The 17,326-nt window shown below is 42.0% G+C and overlaps 1 long non-coding RNA gene across 1 annotated transcript in view; it reads left to right on the top strand.

The window, feature by feature from the left end:
* LOC132343209 (uncharacterized) overlaps positions 1–2,658 on the top strand; it is a 53,110-nt gene extending 50,452 nt beyond the window's left edge. Inside the window, exon 3 of the long non-coding RNA XR_009491920.1 lies at positions 2,551–2,658. This is a non-coding gene — a long non-coding RNA (uncharacterized lncRNA). The remainder of the gene's footprint in view (positions 1–2,550) is intronic.
* The last annotated feature ends 14,668 nt before the right edge of the window (positions 2,659–17,326 follow it).

Below are 17,326 nucleotides of genomic sequence, written 5' to 3'. Positions count from 1 at the left end.
ACTCTTCAGACCCCCTACACTGATGACCCAAAAGGAGAGGTGGCTTGTTATCTCCAGGTATAAACACTGCATTAGTTATCTATTGCTGTATAACGATATTACCACAATCTTAGTGGCTTAAATAACACACATGTATTATCTCATAGTTCCTGTGCATCAGGAATGCAGGCATGGCTTAACTGGGGCTCTGCTTTTAGATTTCTCAGGAGGTTGTGTTCAATGTGACAATCAGAGCTGAGGTCTCATCTGAAAGCTTGAATGGGGAAGGATCTGTGTCCAAGCTCACATGGTTGTTGGTAGGATTCAGTTCCTTGTGGCTCAGGATGCCCTGGTGAGTAGGACAGGAAATAACAAGAAATAACAAGAAACTCAGTCCAGATTATTTCTCTTTAATATTTAGTTTATTATGAAATATTGAAAAATCATGAAATGATTGCATATAATTATATAATGATCACCCTTGTATACTACCCAACTTTATAAACAGTTTGCCATATTCCAATACTTTTTAAAGTTGAAGTACAGTTAATTTACAATGCTGTGTTAGTATCAAGTGCAGAGCAAAGTGATTCAGTTATACACACATACACATATATTCTTTTCAGATTCTTTTCCATTATAGGGGCTTCCCTTGTGGCTCAGCTGGTAAAGAATCCTCCTGCAATGTGGGAGACCTGGGTTCGATCCCTAGGTTGGGAAGATCCCCTGGAGAAGGGAAAGGCTACACCCACTCCAGTATTCTGCCCTGGAGAGTTCCATGGACTGTATATTGCATGGGGTTGCAAAGAGTTGGACACAACTGAGTGACATTCACTTTCCACTATAGGTCATTATAAGATATTGAATATAATTCCCTGTGCTTTGTCCAGTAATGTTGTTACTTTACTCTATTCCTCTTCTTGAGGAAACAGTTGTGTGTAAGCAGAGGATGATCTTGTCACGGTAGTAACAGGAAAAGTTGGTTTGCCTTTACCTCTTTTCTTCCCATGGCTATGATTCACATGTGGCATGATGTGTGGCGTGATGTATGTTAACACAAGTAGCTGGAGAGGCTGTTCCTGGAAGATTTACAGGAGAGGTAGAGGTGATTTTTTTTCCCAAACAGCCTCAAAAGGTGAGCAAGATTCCAGTAGCAAAACAAATGGTCTTGGTTTAGGACCACTGTCTGTGATGGAATATTGAGTATAAACCCAAGGGCGTCCCTGGATCCAGTGTTCACAGGTACCAAAACTGCTAACTACAGGTCATGGTGAGCAGAATTCACTAACCCAACTCACATGATATTTATGACACGATCTCTATTTCCATCTTCTGATTTTGGTCTGCATGATCAACCAGGTTTTAAATTCCTTATATTCCATACAAGCAATCAGCCAAGGTCAACCACAAAAATTAGATGAGTGTTTGCAGAGTTTAGGAATCTGCACTGTCCTTGCTGGGGTTTCAGACAGTGTTGGGAAAGGGTGCTAACTAAATTATAGAGCCTTCAGGTTCTAAGCTCAGGCCGGGGACAACATACTTGGGGAACAAGTGAGGTTTCTGGGGGATCTCAGCCTTAGTCACAGCAAAGTCCAGCAGGCTGTATTAAATGTGGACACTTACTGCTTAAATATTGGGCTCTTATTTATTTTAGGTATTCTTGTCTCATAGTTTAGCTGCATTTCCTTCACCCTCAGTTAAAAAATCTCACTTATATCCAAAATCCTCATAAGGATGTTTGAATCTGCTTTACTGATCCAGGATATGGTGCCTGGTGAGAACTAAAAATAAACCGGAAAGGCTCAAATGAGGTTTCAATGGCAGAATCGAAGGAGTTCCAGGGAATTCTAAACTTGGCCAAAAGGCTTTCCTGATTTTCTATTTCAAGTTCGTTCACATGAGGATTTTCAAAATCTGAAGATTGTTCCTTCCTTTTCCTTGTGTTGAAAATAGAAGAATCCTGGCTTAACTTTGGAGTAGATTGCAGTTTATACTTTGGTCCTTCTGTAATGCGGTGATGGTTGTATAATGAGGCAGTAAAGCACTCGGCCATCAGAGTTAGACAGCCTGGGTTCACATCCCAGCTCTGTCACTGACTACCTGTGAGTCCTCAGTCAGGTGACTTATCCTCTCTCAGTCGCCTTGTTTGTAAAATCAGAGTTGACATGAGCATTAAATAAAATAGTGTGTGCATCTGACACAGGTTCTAGGGCACAGGAAGCCGTCAGGAGACAGTAGCTCCCACCTTGCTGTTGTCTCTTATAATAAACATAGCCATCTTTTGACTTTCTGTAGTGGTCCTAGGGATGAAGTATTAGTGTTCTAGATCTGTAGAGCAGAGAGGGCAGTAAATATATACATACCTTCTGTGTCAGAGATTTGCTAACTATTCACTCATCTGTTTCCTTATATTCCTGAGCATATAGCTAAGACCACATTTCCCAGCCTCCCTTGCAGTCAAGTAATGCCAAGTTCTAGCCAACTGAATTGGAACAGAAGCCATATGTCCCATTTCCAGGCCTGGTCTGTAGAAATTTTCCATAAAATACTACTCCATACTTTTTCCCTTAGGATGGAAATGATTATGATGAATATGGCAGAGTCCCTGTCAGCCTGAACCTTTGAATGACAGTTGGGTGACAGAGAGAAGCCAACTTCTGAGAAGGAACATCCAACTTGGTAAATAAACTTCTGTTGTATTTGAATCATTCTATATTTTGTTATTTGTTACAGCAGCTAGTTCTAAATGCCTAGTGCCATCTTGATCACCTCTGTCCTTAACTAATACTCCTTCCTTGCTTCTCATCTCCTATTTAAAATCCCTCAAGTAAAAAAGAGTTAAACATAGCAGTTTTTGAGGGACAGACTAAACCAAAATCAACATTTGGGAGTGCCTATTGATTTTATGGAGCACTTTTGTTTTTATTTTCTAAGACCCAGGAATCTTGGGAATTAAGCCTCGTTAAGATGGAATTTTGAAGGTGGTTGTGGGAAGGCTCAGATTATCCAGATTTTACTGATCTTGACATCAAAGCCTTAACTGTAGCAAACACAATTCACCTAGCCATACATATTTATCCATTTGAGCATAACTCAAAAGGGTTCATGTAAATGAAGAAAGGCATAGTTGAGAATGATTGAAATCATTAATAGAATTTAGATACAAGTTGGTATACACAGTTATTTGCAAGAACTTTAAAGAACACACAGTGGATTTTAACTTCAATCCCTAATTCCTGTTCACTACTGAACAGTTCCCTGGTGGCTCAGCTGGTACAGAATCTGCCGACAATGTGGGAGACCTGGGTTTGATACCTGGATTGGGTTGGAAAGATTCCCTGAAGGGAATGGCTACCTACTCCCATATCTGGCCTGAAGAATTCCATGGACTGTGTAGTCCATGGGGTCGCAAAGAGTCGGACACAACTGAGAGAATTTCATTTTCACAGAACAGTCAGTCACCCTTGGCAAAAGAGGTTGAGGAAAGAGTCTACTCTGGGGCAATCTGCATCCTCTTCTTCTTTAAAAAAATATCTATTTGGCTGTGCCAGGGCTTAGTTTTAGAACACGAGATGTGTAGTTGCAGCCCAAGAACTCTTAGTTGCAGCATGGGGGATCTAGTTCCCCGGCCAGGAATCGAACCCTGGCCCCCTGCCTTGGGAATGCAGAGTCTTAGCCACCGGCCCACCAGGGAAGTCCCTGTATCCTCTTCTGCAGGTTCCAGTTGCTGTTGTCCCCAGGTCATTTGCCGGAACCAGCCTCCCTCCCTTCCTTCTTCATGTACTCACCTTATGTACTGAATCTTACTAATGAATGTTACCTATTAATAAAAAATGGTTGAATGTTAGTGACTCACTTACCAGGACCCTCTTTCTGCCCTCTTTCTGAGTTTGTGGTAAAAATGAAGTTTTAAGACTCAAATTTGGAAGAGAGTATCACTTCTTGCTTGAAGTCTAAAAAAATATTTCCACCCTTGGACAGCACTTTGACAGGTCCTTAACTATGTGTCACCTCATTAACCATCCCTCTAGCAACAGAGGCGAAAAAAGTTACATTCCCTGCCTTGTTTCTCATACTGACGGGCTTGGCAGTAAGCTATAATCTTGGATTCTAGTCTAAGGGCTTATCATCAAAGGAGTCATTATGTAAATATAAGATGTGACCATAAACTAAAACTCCTTATTAGGTTCCCTAAATTTTTAAGTGATCTGAGAAAAGTTCTGGCAGTCAGAAAACAAGTGTCAGGAGGGATCCTGAGCGGGGTAGAGTTTGGAGCAGTGACCCATCAAGTCAAACTAGCTGCTATGTACTTCATAAATACTGTGTAAATGAATAGAGAAAGTCCTTGATTGTCAATGGGTCAGCATTGTTAGTTTAAAAAAACAGAAGAACCATAATCATATAGTCTCCCAGAATACCCCCAAACTGTGGTTATTAAAGATTAAATATTATTCAAAAGAAAGGAATTCATATGAAGGAGAATTCCAAAATCCCATAGCTTTTTATTCCAAAAAACATTTTCCCATGAAAAGAATTCCAAGATACACTGCAGCATGGAGAAGTCTCTAATTTTTAGATCCTTATTAGGAAAACTCCGAAAGTATAACATACTAACAACCACTTTGGACAGGTAATAAATAATTAATAAGTCAAGCCTTAAATTAGAACTCCACTTAGGACAGAGCCAGTCCTTCTTGTCCTGGAGTTTTGGGCTGCTTACAGCAGTTACATAATAGCAGTTTCCCTGAATTGGATGTGAAGTTTTCCCTAAGAACTCTCCATGGAGCGGGAAAAATGATTAGTATCTGACATCTTCCTTAGGGAAGAAGGGAAAGGAATGTGTGTTGAACATTTAATATGCAGTAGGTGCTTTAGGGGGGCTTCCCGTGTGGCTCAGATGGTGAAGAATCTGCCTGCAATGTGGGAAACCTGGGTGCTTTAGCAATACAATATTTACTCACTGATTTTCTGAAAAATCAAGATTAGTATTACTATCCCCATTTTAATGTATAGCTAAACAACTTGAACAAGGTCATTCAGCTCTTCAGTGGAAAACATAGCACTCCTGTGCAGGTCTACCAGACTCCAAAACTCACGTGTTTCCACTGTCCAGTGCCGTGACATTTATCAAAGACTGTGTGTGTACTGAATTCTTGTCCAAATACAAGCATATCTCATTTTATTGTGCCTCACTTTATTGTGTTTCACAGATACGGCCTCTTTTACAAATCGACGACTTGCAGCCACCCTTGCAGAGCAAGGCTGTCTGCATCATTTTTCCAGGAGTATTTGCTTACTTTGTGTCTCTGTACCACATTTTGGTTAATTCTCACAATATTTCAAACTTTTATTATTATAAGTAGTGTTGTGGAGATGTGTGATTGGTGAGCTTTAATGTTTCTATTGACACAATGACTCGCTGAAGGCTGAGATGATGATTACTATTTTTAAGCAATAAACTTTTTTGAAATATAATAGATTTTCAAGATTGTCTTGGTATTCAGCATAGTGATTCAGTATTTTTGCAGATTATATTCCATTATAGGTTATTATAAGATAATGGGTATAATTCCCTGTGCTATACAATAGATCCTTGTTATTTATCTATTTAATATACAGTAGTTTATATCTGACATTTGTTGTTTGTAGATCTTCTGATGATAGTTATTCTGACAGGGGATACCTCTTTGAGGTTCTGATTTGCATTTCTGTAACAATTATCAACGTTGAACATCTTTTCATGTGCCTGTTAGCCATCTGTACGTCTTCTTTGGAGAAATGTCTATTCAGGTCTTTTGCTCCTTTTTTGCATTTTTTTTTTTATACTGAGTTGTATTGATGTTTTAAATATTTTGGGTGTGTGCATGCTCAGTCGCTCAGTTGTGTCTGACTCTTTGTTACTCCATGGACTGGAACCCCACCAGGCTCCTCTGTCCATAGGATTTCCCAGGCAAGAATACTGTAGTGGGTTGCCATTTCCACTTCCAGAGGATCTTTCCGACCCAGGGATCAAACCCAAATCTTTGGTGTCTCCTGCATTGACAGGCGGATTCTTTACCACTGAGCCATCTGGTTTGATCATGTTATTTGCAAATGTTTTCTCCCATTCTGTAGGTTTTCTTTTTGTTTTGTTGATGTAATGGTTTCCTTTGCTATGCAAAAGATTTTAAACTTGTAAGTTTAATTAGGTCCCATTTATTTTTGCTTTTATTTCTTTCATGTTAGACTAGTTCAAGAAAATATTGCTTCAGTTTATGTCAGAGTGTTCTGCCTATGTTCTCGTCTAGGAGTTTTATGATTTCCATTTTACATTTAGGTCTTTAAACCATTTTGAGTTTATTTTTGTATACAGTGTGAAGGAATGTTCTAATCTCATTGTTTCATATGTAGCTGTCCAGTATTCCCACCACCACTTATTGAAGAGACTGTCTTTTCTCCAGCAATAAACTATATTTTTAAATTTAATTTTTATTTTATATTGGAGTCTAGTTGATTTACAATGTTATGTTAGTTTCAGGTTACAGCTAAGTGATTCAATTATAGATATACATTTATCTGTTCTTTTTCAGATTCTTTTCCCATGTAGGTGTTTATAGAATATTGAGTAGAGTTACCTGTGCTATACAGTAGGTCCTTGTTGATCATCTATTTCATATATAGTAATTAATATATGTTAATCTCAAACTTGTAATTTATCGTTTCCCCTCCCCCACATTTTCCCTTTGATAACCATAAATTTGTTTTGGAAGTCTATGCGTCTGCTTTTGTTTTATAAATAAGTTCATTTGTATAACATTTTTTAAGATTCTACACATAAGTAATATCATATGATATTTGTCTTTCTCTGTCATACTTAGTGTGATAGTCTCTAGGTCCATCTATGTTATTGCAAACGGCATTATTTCATTCTTTTTATGGCTGAATAATATTCCATTGTAGATATGTACCATATCTTCTTTCCTCTGTTGATGGACATTTGGGTTGCTTCCCTGTCTTAGCTATTGCAAATAATGCCAGTGAACACTGGGGTGGTTTTCTCCAGATATATGCCCAGGATTGAAATTGCTGGACCATGTGGTAGCTCTATTTTTAGTTTTTTAAGGAACCTCCATACTGTTCTCAATAGCAGCTTACCTATTTACATTCCCTTGAACAGTGTAGAAAGGCTCCCTTTTCTGCATACCCTCTCCAACTTTTACTACTTATAGAGTTTTCTGACGATGGTTATTCTGACTGGTTTGAGGTGATATCTCATTATAGTTTTGATTTTCATTTCTATCATACTTAGTGATGTTGAGCATCTTTTTATGTGCTTTTTGGTTCCCTATATGTCTTCTTTGGGGAAATGTCTATACTTAGATCTTCTGCTTATTTTTTGATTGGGTTGAATTTTTTTTTTTTTTTTTATTGAGCTGCATGAACTGTTTGTATATTTTGGAGATTAATCCCTTGTTGGTCACTTTGTTAGCAAATGTTTTCTCCTGTTCTGTGGGTTGTCTTTTCATTTTGTTTATTGCTTCCTTTGCTGTGCAAAAGCTTTTAAGTTTAATTAGGTACCCTTAAAAAGTTTTTTTTTCATTTCTCTAGGACGTAGATCCAAAAAGATATTGCTGCAATTTATGTCAAAGAGTGTTCTGCCTATGTATTCTTCTAAGACTTTTGTAGTATCCAGCCTTACATTTAGGTAGCAATTAACTTTTTAAATTAAGGTACAAACACTGTTTTTTTAGACATAGTGCGATTGCATACTTAATGGATTACAATGTTGTGTAAACATAACTTTTATAGGTACTGGGAGCCGAAAAATTTATGTGCTCACTTTATTGTGATATTTACTTTATCCTGGTGGTCTGGAACTCAACTCACAGTATATGCCCCTAAGGTATGTCCTTACATGGTGTGATTTAAGAAGACAAACAATGCAAGAATGACTATTCTAATGTCAGCGTGAAATTCTAGTTCTACAACTGAATCCTAGAAATTTCTCTGTTAACATTTCAGTTAGGGTCTTATTTCTTCTGATGTTCAACTCCCTTCTGACCCCCATTGAAAGATTCCTTTGAAATCACATCAATTCAGAGTGATGTGGCAGTACAGAGGATGGGCAGGCCTGGATTTTCCAATCCATCTCAGCCACCAAAGCTTACTCTGTTCTCCTCTCTCTGGCCTCTAGTAAAGTGACTGTCACACTTTGGTTTACATGACAAACATCTGATGAAACTGTTTAAAAATGAACACCTCGGCTTCCCTCCTAGAGACTCAGGAAGTCCCGGGTGATGATAAGAAACTTTCCACAAACGTTGCAGGTGATCAGGGAAATTTGGTTTTGCAAGAGCCCTAATATTCCTTATTACTCTCATTTTCCTATTGTTGTTTTTTTTTTTTTAATCTCAAACTCTCTTGGGGTCGAGATTTCTTTTGTAAGCCATACTCTTTGGTTCTTTACACCTCTTAAAACTGCACTGGTTGTACATGGTCTGAGCTTATGAGGGCTGAAGCCAAAAAAATGGAGGTAAGATCTTATAGATCTTATGCGGTGGAGCCTGTGGCTATAAGCAGCCTTTGTCAGGAGGGGTGGAAGAGGCTGCTAAATAAAATATTAGTAGTATAATAATTTTCCATTAAAAACAAAATGGGCGAAGAGTCAGAGACAAACTCAAAGGAGTGACACCAACCCCGCAGGAATCATGCCAGAAAGGTGAGAGAGATCCTAGAGCAAGCTGAGGCTCGCAGAAAACGCTAAGGGAAAAAACAAGAGCATTTAAGAAGCTGCACAGGGATCAAAAACAATGAAGAAATAAGGGCCAGGAGCAGATGATGTAATGTTGACAGATGACGGGGCCAGCGGCCCTGCTCATTTCCTGTTTTTCTTCTCTACTGCATCAGAGAGAAGGATCTTCCAAACTGAAAATTTGCAGAATAAACATGGCTTAGGGCGAACGTCATCCAAAGATAGGAGAAGGGGTGGGAAGGAAGATCTAATGGCACCAAGTGAGGACGACATCTAAGACCAGATGAGTTATGTCACACAACACCAAAAACTGGCATTACAAATCTGTTGTCATCGGTTATCTTTAAAGCCTATGGAGAAAGAGATGCTAAATGACTGGAGGCAAGCACATCTCCTGGTTTTTCCTAAGTTTTTTTTTTTTTTTTCCAGAAACCACAGATGTTCATCCCTTGCAAAATCCTAGAAGAGATGATAAATTAGATAATCTGGCAGAACTTAGAAAAGGAGTGGTGATCCTCTGGGCCAGCACAGGGCCTGCAGAAACACTGCCAATTGCAGTCAGTTGCATTAATAAAAATATAGACTCAAGTCTTAAGAATACTCAAGAAGTATTAAGAGAAGTAATGATCCCACTGATTAAGGGCATGGGGAGAAATCCCAATGTCCCAATGGTGACACAAACCTGAAGTAATTATGTCAAGACAGTTACATCATAGAATGTGCTGAAGCGTGCAAAAATATAATACACTATGTCTAGGTTATTTGTTATACAGGTTGCTGGAATCAGCAATTGGGAAATGATAGAAAAAGGAGAGAATGATCTGAATATGTTTCTTTGGAGGTGCCACTGGCAAGGAAACACATCCAGGCTGGTTCTGTGTCTGCAAATCATATCGCAGGACTGTTCATCAAAGGAAATGGGGGTAGTTAACCTGTGAGAGAGAAGAGCTGAGAGACGTGGTAAGGCACCCGATGTTCTCACAGGCTCTCATGCAGGAGGGAGCGCAGCCTCCTCCCCACAAGGGCAGGTGTGGGAGCTGCCAGATTCAGGCTCTAAACCCCTCTGACCTGTGCTTGCATCCCAGCTGCCCAGTGCGGGGGTGGGAACCTGGCTGGACTCCAGGAGCAGAGGGCAGGAGCCTCAGGCTGCTGGCGGGGGGGGCTTTCTTTCTTGCATCTCCCCCACTCTAGTGCTCTGTGCTTTGGAAGCATGAGGTCCTGAGGTGTCCCCCATTGCTCCAGGTATGTCCCCCCGAAGTGTGTGACAGCAGGAGTGCTTCTGTGAGCAGAGTCTGTGGGGAACTGAGCGGGGGAGTTGGATCCCTCTGGTGCTGGGGGCCATTGTTGGCTCTCCTCAGGCTCCACTCAGAGGAAGGGCCTGCTGGGAATAGTGTGCAAACAGTTTCCTGGCAACAGCGGCTCCCCTGCTCTGCCAGTGTCTGATGAGAAAGAGCGGGGAGGGGGGAGAATAGGAGAGAGAAGCAGAGTCCAGGGTAGCAGGAGGGATGGAGAGAGGAAGTGGGGAGGCGGGAGGGGAAAAGACTTCTACACTTTAGTCTGACACTTGGCACTTGCTGGCATCCAAGGGCCACCAATTTCTGAACCAATGAGCGTCTAAGTGTAAAGCAAACGCATAGCCCCGCAAAGGGAAACGAAAGGGTTTGTTATACTACCCAGATCTCTCCTTGATTCTCCCAGCCAGGGATGTTACCAGGAAGAGGACAGGAACTTCTGAGGAAGGAGATGCTGCCCACCAGGCCCTCTGTGAAGACTGAGAATTGGGCCACTGGCATGTTACCGTAACACAGAGATTCTGAATGGGGGTGGGGAGGGGGTGGAACAAGATTGGCCTCCTGGGGGACATTTGGCAAGGTGTGGAGACATCTTTTTTAAAAGATAGTTTTGATGTAGACCATTTTTAAAGTCTTTATTGAATTTGTTACAGTATTGCTCCTGTTTTATGTTTTGGTTTTTTGGCTGCAAGGCATGTTGGGATATAGCTCCCCAACTAGGGATCAAACCCCCACTCCCTGCATTGAAAGACCAAGTCTTAATCTCTGGACTGCCAGGGAGGTCCCTGGAGACATCTTTAGTTGTCACAACTTAGGGAGAGGTATGTGAATGGCATCTAATGGGTAGAGACCAGGGATGCTGCTAAAATTCCTATAATCCACAGGACAGCCCTGATAACAAAGAACTGTCAAGCCTAAAATGTCCTTTGTGCTAAGTTCGATCCCTGAGTTGGGAAAATCCCCTGGAGAAGGGAATGGCTAACCATTCCAGTATTCTGGCCTGGAGAATTCCATGGACAGAGGAGCCTGGCAGGCTACAGTCCATGGGGTCGCAAAGAGTTGGACAAGACCGAGTAACTTCCTGTTTCACTTTCTCAACCTTTAAAAGTCATGTCCAATCTTCCCAACCCAGGAATCGAACCCAGGTCTCCCGCATTGCAGGCAGATTCTTTAACACCATGCCTTAAAGGGATTTAATGCTAAAGACTCCGGTGCCTACTGCCCAGGGCTACCCACCTATGGTGGAGCCAGAAGAATGGTAGAAATCACAGTCTTCCCTTGTTACAGGTGAGGGGTTTGAGGTTCAGAGAATGAACGGGTTTGTCCAGGGACCCAGGTCTTAGATTGAAGTGATTAGGAGCCTTGGAGTTAGACAGAATGAGTATTAAATCCCAGTTCAGTTAATTAACTTCTCCGCAACTTGAGTGAATTACTTCACCTCTTGGAACCTTAATTCTCTCACTTACTAAATAGACCTCCTGTAATAACTCCCTCATAGAATAATTTTAAGGAATATGTGAGATAATGCATGTAAAGTGCTTAACATAGCACATGGCCTATAATAAATGACACCTTTAATTATGATCAGCAGAGATGAAACTCAAATCTTGGCTCCTATCTGCAAGTTCTATTCTCTAGGTCATATCAGTGAGTCCTGACCCACGACCAGCCATCAGTGCTGAGACGCTTGTAGTGCAGTGGCTGTGAGCTCACTTGACCCAGGTGGGTTCAAAGTCCAGTGCTGCCGCTTTCAAGCTGATAACTTAATCTATCACTAAGCCTCAGTTTTCTCTTCTGTAAAATGGGATAATGCTATTAACTATACTGATTTATGGACTGATTGTGAGACTTAGAATGAAAACTCATACTAAATACTTTAGCTCAGAGTCTAGAATATTGTAAGGAATCAAGTTATAGCTAATGTTTATGACAGGTTGTATTTTCCCCAAATGGCTACCATAGTATCTCTCATTCAACGTGCTCATCTTACAATGCAATTGTAATTCTCCCATCAAAAAGTGGGATCTGTCTTTCCATGTATGTGGGTGGACATATGGTTATGGGGGGAGTGATACTTTGTGACTTCTGTGGCTGGTTCATAAAGCAGTGATACAACTTCTTGCTTCTGTTAAGATGTTCCCAGGGAAACCGAGCTTCCATGCTGTGAGGAAGCCCAAGTCACACTGTGGAGAGGCCCTTTTGGAGAGGGACTGACACCACAACATGGCCAGTCGTATGAATGGGCCACTTGCTGTAGGAGGGGAACCTCCTGTTCCAGTGAAGCTGCCTCAGCTGATGCTAAATGGAGAGAAACAACTTGGCTCCACTGAACTGTGTTCAAATGGCAGAGTCATGAGCAAAACACATGACTGCTGTCATTTAAACCACCAAGTTTGGGGTGTCTTGTTAGTTGGCAATGGTAACTGGAGCAATATTATTTTTTATTCATCTCCAAAACAGGAATTTTTCATGTCACCTCCTAGGCCTCAACATCAACACCAAGAAAAATACCAGATGTCCTAGGAAATGTTGCTGCTTCTCCCCAAATCCCCTGATTCTTCTGGGTATCCAGAGAAGATGATTAAATGCCATCGGTGGTGAATGTGATATATAGGTATTGATGATTTATGTAGGGACATTTTCAACAGATATGTTTTGGGAACAGAAGAATTCCAGGGCCTGAGAGGCTTCTTGAAGCTTGTGGATGAGGTTTCCCCAAGACCACATACTCCGGGGTCATGCTTTGCCTCTTGGTTTCTGCTGTGAGTATGAGACAGGAAGACGCCCTCTTTCGTCCACTCCTCCAGGCCTCATCTATGGTTTCAGAGGATATGAGGTGATGATAGAGGACAGGGTCAGATGAACTGAGCAGGACTTTTGTCATTCTAAGGAAAACAAACTATTATACCCATGATGGTGTGTACTTGTGTGTGTGTGATGGAGGGCTGGAGGAGTGCCATTGAGATTAGAAGTTAAAGAACTTCCCTGCTCCTCTTCCTAAGCACAGGAGTTATCCAGGATCTCCTTTCTTTCACCCCAGTGCAAAGTAACCCAGTATGACCACTCAGAGCCTTAGGACTCATTGACTGAAGATAAGCTTCTTGAGGGGTGGGCAACCAAGTGAGAACTGTAAGCTTTGCTGACCGAAACAAACTAGCCCTTTTGTGTTTCACCAGAAGGATGGAATAATAATGAGATCTCTGCTCCCTCCACATGGGAACTCTGCCAATGAACTGGTGAAAACTACTCCATGCCTCTTGGGGCAAGTGTCCACACCTGGGATATCAGGTTAGGAAAAAGGCAAACAGTTATTTGCTGCTTTCTGGAAAATTGACAATATGTTAGAAACACAACTTCCTCCTGCATCCAATGGGAAGGGTTTAGGGTTCTGAACACCTCATGGGCCTTGCCCTCCTCCTCTTCCACCTGTGTGTCTCCCTCTTCTTTGAAAGACACACAGGAGAGCTCTGGGTTCCAGAAGAGATGAGTGGGAAGTGGGCTTGATACCCCATCAGCGTCAGTGACCCTGACCCTGGAGTCCATTTTTGGAAATGACCTTAGAGAAGATGTTCAAGTGCAGCTGAAGGATGCTTTTCGCCTTCAGCAGGAAGCAGCTTTGCGTTTCTGGGTGCCTTTCCAGGCCTGGATGATGTGAAGACCCAACCTGCCACCTTTACCTCTGCAAAGTGGTATTTGAGCAACTTGTCATCAGGATGCATTTATGGTGGGAGCTGTTTTCCTGGGCTCCCCTTCTTAGTCGTTCCTGTGCACAAAAATTGGCAGGTTTCCTAATAATATTGACTAAATATTAACATTTATGTAACTAAATAAATATTTATATAACTAACTAAACAAATAGTGAATGATTTCTGGCATGTTGTTGGCTGCCACACTCTTAAGTTATTTAAGTCAAGAATCTGGCCCATACAAGGCATCCAATGTGGCTGTTTACTGAGAGTGGCACAGCTCCGTGTTTCTGAAGGTGGCTAGGTGGTTTGTGAGCTGAATGGGGCAGGGTGGTGGAAGGAGGGGCCTCTGTGGAAGGAGACTGGACCCTGAGTTGCTCCCACAAGTGGACTTGTTGGCAGAGAAAGCACTCGGAGCACCCAGCAGCTTTGATGGCTTTCCTGGGGGTGGGGACAGTGTCTGCCCCTCTTTGCTGGGTCCTGATGATCTCATTTTTCTAGCCTTTTAGAGTGGGCTGTGAAAATAGCCTTTCACCTTCAGTGAGTCACGGGGAAACCAGGAAAGGAGTTTAGAGAGCAGGATGATTAATCTGTCTCCTTTTGGACTTCCTAGTGAATCCAAGGGGCACATTTGTGAGGCTCCAACAGCAGCCACACTTTGTTGGTTCCTAGACAGAGCTGGTGGCAAAGCAGATGACGAAGGTGAAAACAAAGCAGGACAAGGAGACTGCCTTCCCCCTGACCACCATGCAAGCCACTAACCGGCACCCCCAGTTAGACTGAGCTCAGTTGCAAGATGCTTTGCTGATGCTCGGCTAAACCCCCTTCTTGGTTGAAGCCCCCCTTCCCTGGTAGCCATAGAGGACTGGACTTTCCCAGGAAGGAAGGGAGGCTGGATTCCAGCATGGCTGAAGGCTCCTTAACTAGGCTCACCAGGGGTCTTGGGGCAGAGCCAAGCTACCTTCAGCGTGAGACTGGGCATGGCAGTGACTCAGGGGGGCGGCACGATGGAAGTGGAGAAGGAGCTGCTGTCGTCAGCTGTTGTTAAGAAAGAGCAGAGGAGCCTGGGAGGAAACTCTAGTCCTGTGAGGACCAGAGGGCAGGTTGCCTAGCAACAGTGCCTTCCAGGCTTCTGGGGCCTCTTGTCAGCTCCTACCTCCGTATTTTCTCCTTCAAAGCTCTCTTTCATATGGCTTTTAGCCAAATTTCCTCTGGTTAGAAATGCTCCCAAGGGTGTGGGACATGGGTCAGGGGCAGCCGGCGCACATTCTGCTCTGGACCAAGGAACGTTTTAGAGAGTTTTTGGTCTGGATTGTTCTTCCCGAGAGGAGGACAGTGATGGTTCGGAACTCAGATGCTGGAGCTAGGTCTGAGCTCCGATTCCAGATGCTTACAGATATGTCCTTTTTGGGAATTTCTTAACCTCTCAGTATTTTTTAGTTTTTCCACCTATAAAACAGGGAGAATAACCATACCTACCTCAATTGAGCCAATGTGAGGATTTAGAGTGAATAGATAGGTAAGCAGATAGATAAATGGAAGGAAAAGAGGAAAAATAGATGGATAGAAAATAGATAGAAAGGAAAGCAGGAAAAAACAGGGTACAAATGAACTTATGTACAAAACAGAAATAGAGTTATAGGTCTATAAAACAAATGTATGGTTACCAAAGGGTAAGGGGGGGATAAATTGTGAGATTGAGATCTATATATAAAATAGATAACCAATAAGAACCCACTGTAAAGGGAACGCTATACTCTGTAGTGGTGTATATGGGAAAATAATCTAAAAAAGAGTGAAAAAAAATATATTTTAACTGATTCACTTTGCTGTACACTTGAAACTAGCACAACATTGTAAATAAGCTCTACAATAAAAATTAAAAAATAAAATAAAAAGCCAAGACTGGAATAAAAAGAAAGAAGACTGGATGGATAGAAAATAAATAGCTAGGAAAGAAGGAAAAATAGATAGGAAATAAATATGTTTTTAAAGAGAAGAGGGAATTCTCTGGCAGTTTAGTGGTTAGGACTTGACACTTTCACTGCCAGGGCCTGGGGTCAGTCCCTGGTCAGGGAACTAACATCTCACAAGCTGCATGACATGGCCAAAATAGCAGAGAAGGAAAGATAGAAGACAGAAGAAAAGATTGATATGAGGAAGTGAAGATAGACAGGAAGGAAAGAGGGTAAAATAGATGGATAGAAGATAGGTAGATAGGTGGGTGGATGAATGGATAGATGGATAGATAGATAGGAAAGACGGAAGAATAGAAAATACATAGGTTAAAAAAAGAAGGGAAGATAGATGACAGAAGGGGAAAATAGATACAAAAAAGGGAAAATAGATGGATCCATTGATGGATCTTTAGACAGATAAACTTAGAATAGTTCCTGGTACATAGTCTATGGACATGTCAGTTATTAACAGACCTAGGGGATAGCCAGACACAAAAGCTCAGGAGCCCCAGAGCTCTAGTTTCACAATAGTGTTGGAAGATCTGGCTTTCTGTGGAGTCTTGAGCAAATAGTAGCTTTCCTTCTCTGCCTTCAGACTCTCCACCTGCGAGGTCAGAAGACTGGATTGAAAGGGCCTGAATTTCCTTCCTTATCTTATGACATTGGGATGTGGATTGGGCCATGGGCCAATCTGTCTTCATATTTTGGAGGGGATTAGAAAACATGATGGCTGGAGGAGCCTCCAGTAGTGCCCCAGAAGGAAGGTTTGGGGGAGTTGTAGGGGATCAGTCACTCCTCACAGCCTCTGATAGCGGAGTGACTAGGCCAGACTTGGGGAGGCATCAGGCGGCCCTGCTCACGGCTATATTTCCTTGTATTTACCTCTGGTAGCTGCTCTAGCAGAGAAGGCAATGGCACCCCTCTCCAGTACTCTTGCCTGGAAAATCCCATGGACGGAGGAGCCTGGTAGGCTGCAGTCCAGGGGGTCGTGAAGAGTCGGACATGACTGAGTGACTTCACTTTCACTTTTCACTTTCATGCATTGGAGAAGGAAATGGCAACCCGCTCCAATGTTCTTGCCTGGAGAATCCCAGGGACAGGGGAGCCTGATGGGCTGCCGTCTATAGGGTTGCACGGAGTCAGACACAACTGAAGCGACTTAGCAGCAGCAGCGGTGAATTTTTTTTCTTTTGGATAATGTATTCTCATTTTAAAATTCCATTTTATTTTCTTGTTATGATTTGTGTTTCTCTGTTGAGAACTTCCCATTCATTTCAGGAGTGTTCAGTTTTTCCTCATTTAGTGCTTTAAAGTCTTCATCTGACAATTCCAACATCTGGATCATGTTAAGATTGGCATCTATTGGTTGTCTCTTTCCCTTTGAGAATGGTCAGATTTTCGTGGTTCTTGATATGTTGGATAATTTTGGATGATATCTAGGAGAGTTTGCATATTTAGTCATGAGACTCTAGGCCCTGTTAAAGTCCTCCAGAGAAATGTGGAGCATTATGTTTTAGCCGGCAATCACACCAATTAGATTTACACTGCAAGTTTTGTCTTACTTCCTGAGGGTGTTGGTTCCGGGGCTCACATTGTTTTCAAAGCCTTTGAGATGTTTTTGGAGACTGCCTTTTGTCTGTATCACTCAGGGGTAGTTGAGGACTTGAGCAGTGACTTTTG

This window comes from Bos taurus, chromosome 20 (genome assembly GCF_002263795.3).
Source record: "Bos taurus isolate L1 Dominette 01449 registration number 42190680 breed Hereford chromosome 20, ARS-UCD2.0, whole genome shotgun sequence".
Taxonomy (NCBI): Eukaryota; Metazoa; Chordata; class Mammalia; order Artiodactyla; family Bovidae; genus Bos; species Bos taurus.
This window is presented reverse-complemented; position numbering and strand designations above follow the sequence as displayed.